The sequence below is a fragment of the Arachis ipaensis genome, chromosome B03 (assembly GCF_000816755.2).
Source record: "Arachis ipaensis cultivar K30076 chromosome B03, Araip1.1, whole genome shotgun sequence".
NCBI lineage: Eukaryota > Viridiplantae > Streptophyta > Magnoliopsida > Fabales > Fabaceae > Arachis > Arachis ipaensis.
In genome coordinates, this window is record NC_029787.2 from 44989509 (window position 1) to 44998282 (window position 8774).

The 8774-nt window shown below is 34.4% G+C and overlaps 2 long non-coding RNA genes across 2 annotated transcripts; both read left to right on the top strand.

The window, feature by feature from the left end:
- LOC110270151 lies at positions 2927 to 4659 on the top strand. Its single transcript, XR_002359339.1, has 3 exons — positions 2927 to 3484; positions 3981 to 4508; positions 4605 to 4659. It is a non-coding gene; the product is annotated as an uncharacterized LOC110270151 (long non-coding RNA).
- LOC110270152 lies at positions 4772 to 7658 on the top strand. The gene is made up of 2 exons (XR_002359340.1): positions 4772 to 4830; positions 7357 to 7658. It is a non-coding gene; the product is annotated as an uncharacterized LOC110270152 (long non-coding RNA).

Sequence of the window (8774 nt, forward strand, 5' to 3'; positions counted from 1 at the left end):
GAAGCCTATAGATTAAATTTTATTACGGATTTTTGTATGCAACTTTTAAATTGTTATTCAATTGTTTCCACGAAAATTTAAACCAAATACACAAGTCGTTTGTTAAATAAAAAATCTGTTTGCTATTAATAAAAAATATTATATTTTTTATTTTTGTTACGTTTTTTTAATTATTTGTAAGTTTATTTATGTTCATATCTATATGACAAATACAATTGTCTGAGAGAAATATAAATTTAAGCAAGTCATAAAAATTAGAAGTAGGACCTAATAATGACATATAAAATAACTACATAATTCTTAGTTTTCTTTGTTTTTAATTTATTTTACTGTATGAGATGTTATGCTTGATTTCTATACTTTATCGGACTCAAGTTCGAAGCACTGGTAGTACAACCATTACTGTTAAAGGAATATGGAACATATCGGTTTTTTTATATAAATAAATATTAAAAATATTTTATTTTTCAATATACGTACCGCTAGAAATAATTACCAAAATGCGCATTGCTAATTTTGGGGTAACGTCTATAAATTGGGTTTACACTCCAAAGTAAGGAGAAATGCCACAAAATGGTACTGACAGCAGTAGGTAAAAAAGCTGCACTTTTATTGCGCGACTGGCATACGCGAAATGGAACACATCACGTCTGGCACCCACGAGTGGGGAGAAATTAGGGCCGGCGGCAATGTGTGTTTTCCTTAAAGTGTGTTTTTTTCTAAAGTGTGTTCTTTCCGTAGGTGCAACTTGTTAGAGCCTTTAATTTTACTTCTAATTCATTCAAGTTTACTTCTACGCAATTGTCTCTCTCACACTTTAACAAGTCATTCTTGTATCTAACACTAAACTTCATCTCACATAAAACATCCTTCCTGTGAAAGTAGCATGTTCCAATGTACAAAAGGTCATCATAACCATCTGCACTATGCATCTCCACCTTCACATAATAATAATAGAAATAATAATCAATACAAAAAAATAAATCATTTGAATATTTTTCAATTTATTTATATTAGTGAAGATGGAGTGACTCACATCAATTAGTGTTAATAGAGTACTGTTATATACGTTATGTTTGAGAATGTTGTCAAAATTATGAGGGAACTGCACAAAAGCAATTTCATGGCCTTTTTCTTCATTCATCAAAAAGCAAAGAGCATTCTTCACTGATTCTGAACTATTTAAGTACAAGTCACAATCTACATTTAGAACTATCTTCGTATTACTAATCAATGATGACACCTTTAACTACAATTAATTAATTAGGTACAATATAAGAAGAATTAATATAACCGTTTCATTAATGAAATTGGTATACTAATGTAACGTTTCATTAATGAAATTGGTATACTAATATATTAATTTTATTATAAAATTAACTAATAAGATCTATTTAAATATCTAAATTAAAATGATAGGATAATATAAAAAAATTATTTAAATTTTTAGTAATTTTTTATCTAAGTAATTTTGAATGGTACAAACCAAACAATATTTATTTTACTATAATCTATTTTAATACAAAAATTACCAAACATAAATCACTTTAACACAAATTTACTTTTTATCAAAATCAAGTTCGCAAAAATCAATTTTATACAAACTCTCACTTATAAATTGTAATCTAAACACATACTTAGTTGCATCTTCAATTTTTTTTTTTCACTTCTCCTCCTTTCTATTGGCTCTAATTCGCTGTCGCCGGCCTGATTTCTCTCAATTTATTGCTACCAGTGCCATTTGGTGACCTTCTCCCTTGATTTGGAGTGTAAACTTAATTCGTAGACGTCACATCAGAATTAATAATGCACATTTCGGTAATTATTTTTTTTTTTTTTACTAAAGATAGGAGACTCGAACCCGCAACCTCTTAATTGAGTATGGGGAGACTATGCCATTTGAGTTATTACTCATTGACTCGGTAACTATTTTTAGTCGTGCGTATATTGAGAAATAAAATATTTTTAATATTTATTTATATAAAAAAGTCAAACATATTTACCAATAGTTGTGTTCTAAGACCTAATATGTGTTTATTCAAGCTTTTTTAAGTGAGATTTCAATCGTCCACGAAATGGAAAAATGCTTAAGCACTTCAATTATACTAGGAAGATATTTATACCGTTGTTTTCGTGTACGTGTGTGTATATATATTGGCTAAGCTAGGAAAATTAGTTTGTTGTTATATGTCGTTTCAATTATTCTTGAGTTTCAACACTTCAATAATTGTCATTTCTCTAAGTCAATAGTAGCTACTAGCTACCTATAGGGGGAAAAACACTTTCATATACATATTCAACAAAATGTGAAATAAATGGGGTAAACTATATTTATCTTTAAGATTTATAATTTTTTTTAAAAATATTCTTAACGTTTAATTTATTCAATTTTATTTGTAATATTTTCGATTCATTCAACTTTTTGCTAATGTTTTTGATTTATTTCAAAATTACTCTTAAAATTTTAAATTTTGTCCCTAATACATAAAATTAACATTCAGAGATAGAGTTGATATTAAAATAAATCCTCCAATAAATCGAAGAAGATTTCAGCACTTTTAATTAGATTTATAAGTGTTGTTTGTGCTATTGATTTGGCTGTTTTAATACTTTTGTTTGTATGGACTTTATTTTCTTATTATCGTACAATTTATACTTTATATAAAGCAGTAATAACTTTCCTAATTATTCTGTTGTATATTCCTTCATATTTTCTTCTCTAATCAACATGTTTGTCCGCGTAATAACAAATAAGAACCATAATTTTTTTAGTAATATTAAAAAAACAAAAAAAAAACAGTAAAAATTTATTTTGTTTACTTTTTATTAATAATTAATAAAAATTAAATAAAATAAATTTTAGTTATTTTTGACTAATTTATTTTAATTATTAAATATTTTCATTTTTTTTCGAAATATGCAAAAAAAAAAATTCCTAAAGTGATGGATTCAACTTTTTCCATCGTTCGAAGAACATTACTTATTACTAAGTGGAAAAAAGTTTAGCAAAGTTATCCCTGGTACCAATCTAAAAGTCCAGAACATAAAATTCATTGTATGATTAAGTAGTTCACATGGAATTTATTTGTTAGTGAAAGGCGAAAAGTCAAATATAACCTTTAGTATAATATGGAATGACGTTAATAACCGGCTGTGAAGGCACAAAAGCAGTGTGGCTTCTTAAAAGGTATGAGTAAAGCGATTTTGGAAGCTTTGTACCCAAGCCATTTGTGTGCTCAGTAAAATAATTCTTGTAGGTAATACTTGTGTAGAAGTGAAGTCAGAGATGGTGAAATGGAGTGAGAGGGTGGATCTGGTGGTCCAGTGGTGGGTTGTTCATGCGTGAAGAACTGTGTTCGGTGCGTGTCTGGAGGCAGCGGTGCGCGGTCTAAAATTTGAGAAATTGGAACAGCGAGGAATGTGTGGCAAAGGAGGAATGGCGTATTTGAAGGAAGGCCATATTGGGATGCTGGTTAAAGACGAGGTAAGTAATCTTTTGCCTATATTATGCTCACTATGTTTGAGAATTTGCATAGCATCTGGCGGGACTTGTCAGGCAAATGTGTGGGGGGATGGGCGCATCGGTTTGAATAGTGTGTATAGATTGAGTTAGATGTATTGATTGGTGGGTTTTTCTTTTAAAGCATCAAGTTTTTCTTTAAAAATGAAGATGAGGATGTGTGTTTGACATTTAAATTTGATTTTAGTGATAATGGTAGCATATGATTTTGCTTAGTAATTGTATTGCGTAGCCTAATAAGGTGGCGGTACTTGAAGATAGTTTTGGTTTATGGAATATTAAGTTGGGATTGAAATTGGTTAAGTAAGGTTCTTTGTAATGTGAGTGTTGAGGAGGATGATTTTTAGTGTATGTTTGGCATGTTTAACTTGGGAGTCTTGGAAGTGGTGTTACTTATGGGGTATGTCGATGTTCTTATTTACGGTCGGACCTTACACTATGTTTTCTGGGTTTGCTGCAGTTTTGGTGAAGGCTTTTATAAGTTATAGATTTTTTGAAAAAGTTGTATTAGCAGAGGCAGAGCGATTTTATTTTGCAATGTCTTCTTGTAGCAGAACGATCCTTGAACTGGATGCTGGGAGGAAGAGAATTTTAATGGTTTAGGATAGCGGAGATATCGATGCAATGGTACAAGGGCATTGGTGTATAATTTGCTGGGTTGTATTTAGAATTGAAAATCGGGCACTAATCTTAAAGGTTTTGGCCCAAAGTGGGACAAACGGGCTAAAACAGAAAACGGGTTGGACCGGGCCTAAGTTGGACCCAAGCCCAACTTATATATATCTCCTTTAATGAGCTTTCAGCTTATTTTTCATTAAAGAGAGAGAGGGAGTTCGGTTATGAGAGAAGAGAGAAGAGAAACCATGGGAGCACTATTCATCCTCCACTTTCGGGAGCCATAACTTGAGCAACGGAGCTCCGATTGACGAGCAGTTTGCGGCCACGTGAAGCTCTCGTCGAGCTCTTCGATTCTATCTAGGAAAATCTGGTATGATCTTTCTTTTCTCGCTCCAGTTTCCAGCCCTAAGTTTCTGCATTTTTGGGGTTGGTTTTTTAGGAGATTTTTGTGGTTTTGCTTGTTTAGGTGATCTCTATTAGCGAGTAATTGTTGGATTTTACCCCTAATCTCATTGGATAAGGTAAGATTTTACTAAACCCTTGTGTTTAGTTATTTTGTGTATCTTAAGTTTTGATTTTGATGATATATGTGTTGTTAGTTTGAGCTTTGGTGTTTGTTGGAGTTGGTTGAGGCTTTGGATCAAGCTTGGTGGCTTCATTTTGGTGTTTGGTGCGTTTGAAAATCGGCCAAGGTATGGTTGAGGTTTCCTTTATATAATATGTAATGTTTCTGGATACTTAGACTACTGGCCCACAGGATATGATTGAATTGAAAATATGATTGTTTGTGATATATGTATGATGATGAGAATGAGAAGAATGTATGTGTTGGGGGTATGATTTGTGATGATTCTAGATGAGAAATATTGTTGATGTTGTTAAATAATATTAATTATTAATGTGTTGTGTTGGTGGATGTTGAGATTTAAGATGGATGTTGATGATGCTTTTGATTGTTGAAAATTGCAAAATATGATGATTTTAATGATTGTGATGATTATGATGAGAATGATGTTGATGTATGATGTGGGAATTGGATAAATGAGGATTTTTTAGGATTGTTAATGATTGATGTATTTTATTAATGATAGTGATAGATTGATGATTGGTGAATGTGTTTGTGGATGATTAATTTTAATGTTATATGTATTTGATGCTGATGATTGAGGATAGTGAGATGTGATGGAAAGGTCGTATGAATAGTGAATTGTGAATCAAGAGGGTATATTGAGTTGTAAATGGAAGCTTGGTATTGTTTTGGTTGGATGTGGTTTGAGGACGTGGTAAATTGAGATTTTTGTGAGTTTTGGTAAAAAAAAAAAAAAGGAATTTTGGTGAACTTTGTCCGATCATAACTTATGCCTCGGTTTTCAAAATTTGTTGAAACTGGTTTAGAATTAAATTTTATTGAATACTCTTTGAATTGATATAAAGTTTGTAAAATTTGGAATTTTTTAGAGGAAGTTATGATCATTCAAAGTTTGGTGTCAAAATCTAAAATTCTGCAGAGTTGCAGAATTTTGTGATTTCTGGTATGTGCGCACGCACAGCCTTGTGCGCACGCACAACCCTGCAAAATTTTGAACCTGTGCACACGCACAGACCTGTGCGTCCGCACACGATGGGAAATACTTCCTATTTTCAGTGCTAGCACATCTTGTGCGCGCACATAACTAATGAGGGTTTACAACCTGTGCGTACGCACAGCCCTATGCGCACGCACACATTGGGAAGGCCAGTTTGTTGAGGGCGCTAGCACAGCTTGTGCGAGTGAACAGACTTGTGAATTTTTGTATGTGTGCGTACGCACACCTCTATGCATACGCACACGTTTTGAAACTTCTTTTGGGCGTGCGCACGCACACCTCTATGCGTACGCACACGCCCTGTTTCTCAAACTTAACTTTGTTTTCAACTATTTCACCTTCCCAACAAGCTTGTAAGCTTCTGTGACATCATTTTAAGACTCTTGGGCTTATTTTTGGGTATCAGACATGGGAAAGGTCCTAGGAGGATTTTATTTGGGTTTTACTTTGAAAAGTTAGTAAACGGAGGCTTAAGTTCTGGTGTATTGAGGACGAGTTTGGTTGAGAGAGAAGGAAGAGTAGTGAACTTGGTGATTGCCGACAAAGAGATGAGAAAACTGATGAACCAATGAGTTCGGAATGGAATATTTATGATAATGGTGATGGTTGTGATGAGTTGAGAACTTGGAAAGGAATGATTATGGTTAATGGAATGAGTATGGGTGGAAGGGTGCTATGAGCACTGGCCCTTGAGATTGAATTTATGATTATGATATGTTTTGTTATCCGTCGTAGGGGCTGCGGCAGTCTCCCGCCTACGTTCGGATGTGAGAGTTGAAGCTGGGTTTCTCACTCATATTTCTTGCAACCAGAGGAAGGTGGTAGGGCACGCTCCCTCGGAAAAGAGGAAGGTGGTAGGGCACTTTCCCTCGAAATGTTTCCCTCGGAAAAGGAGAAGGTGGTAGGGCACTCATCCCTCGAAATTATTCCTCCTGAGAATGAGACTTCTCTCTGATTGCAAGGTGGTAGGGCACTAACCCACAGAATCATACGGCAACCAGAGGAAGGTGGTAGGGCATGCTCCCTCGGAATGTTTCCCTCTGAAAAGAGAAGGTGGTAGGGCACTCATTCCTCGGAATTATTCCTCCTTATGTGCAATAAAGAGACTAATCCGGGAGTTGTCGACCGGATTTTCTGTCGGGTTTGGCACAATAACCGATATATGATATCACAGCCAATAGGACAGACATTCATCATATGCATCTTCTATATGCTTGCTTGCTTTGTTTACTTGAGCTTGCCTAATTGTATAACATGCCCACTTGCTTCTTGAACTACTTGTTATATATGAATATTATCTGTGTTTTACTTGTTTGCATTAATTGTGATTGTCTGATGCTGAGGAGGTTAGGTAGGCAGTGGCGATGGGATCGCATGGAGGTTAGGTTGGCGGAGGCTGTGGGATACAGTGGTGTGATTAGTATTAGTTAGAATCCTTTAAGTTTAGAAAATCCTGTTTATTGTTTAAGGTTTACGTTAATTATATTTTGTTCTAAGCTTGAATATCCGTGTTCGATGTGAAGTTCTAGGATTACCTTCGGCGTCCCGGAGCCTTACATCTTATATTATTGGGCACTGTTACCATACTGAGAACCTCCAGTTCTCATTCCATACTTTGTTGTTGTTTTTCAGATGCAGGTCGTAATTCACCTTGGTGAAATTGTGAATAATCGGATATGGTGACAGAGCGGAGTATGATTCCTTCTTTATTTATTTCTGTTTTAATTTTGTTGTAGTATTCTCTCACCTCTTGTATATTTATCTTTATGGCCTTAAAGGCTTACTTGAGAGATAAGTTGTATAAGCTGTTTTAACTCTAAAACTCTGTATTTTTCTGTTTGTAACTAGTCAGCTTAAACTCCGCAAGCCGCGGCTAGTTTCCTATGATTATTATATTCTTATATCTATATCCGTTCTATTCTTTTGCATCTGTATCTTATATCTTACGCGTTAGCTTCGTGTGAAAGTTTCGCACTTTTGTAATTTTATTTTTGAGCTTAATCCTTCATCGGGCTCCTAGAATATATTATTTCCTTCTATATAAATATGTATAAGCCTTAGAATTGTCGTAACATTTGATTAACATTTGCCTTAGGGCTAGAGGTAAGGCTTAGGGTAATTAGGGTGTTACAAGAGTGGGGGTGGCTTCTGTTATGGAACGTCAGTTCTGGCGTTCGGTTATTCAGGATAACAAGAACAATGAAGCCACAAACTAGAATGGGGTTTAGTAGCAAAGTGAACCTTATTGGTGAAGGAGAGAAGGAAGGGGAGAGTCTCTCATGTTCTCTAAACTCTGAAAGGACAGGGGAATAGGGGACACGCGGTAAGTTGGGGTTCGCTTCCGTTAAAGGAGTGGATGATGGGCCGGTGAGCAACTGGATTTTTTTTTGTCATGCAGTGAACAAGTCTATCAATAGGGTTGTTTATTTTCTTTTTTTTTTAATCTCTGATTGATGCAGAATAATGTAGGGATTTTAGTAGGCTACTTTAAGCCTAGGCCTTACAGCAGGTTCTTTTTAGGGAAAATGGCCTTTTAGCTAACTCTATAAATTAATTGGAATCGTAATCTGATTATTCTTACTTCTTCGCCAAAGAAAGTCAAACCCAATGGCTCATAATTCTTCAACATATTTAGTTTTTCATGAAAAAGATCGTTTAGTTCGCAAATTCCTAATCATTCACTAATAAAACGGGTCCTTCATGTGGATCCATACAATTTCAATCGTAAAGTAACAAAAACCTCTTTAATAATAGTAACAAGATAATAAGAAAATATTAACAAATTGTAATAACTAGAAAAAAATTATGATAACAATAAATAAATAAATGAGTAAATGAAATGGTGGGACCTATTCCATGATATTTTTCTTCCTTCTCTTAACCCTATCCACACACGCACAAACATCTCTCCTTCTAACCCTCACACTCAGAACAAAAAAATGGAAAGAAAAGAGAATGAGATGGAGAACATAGGAAGAGAAAGAAAGAAAAAGAAAAAAAAAGAGGAGGAAGTGGGAATGGCACCGGCGGGTTGAGTGTTGTCATTGTCG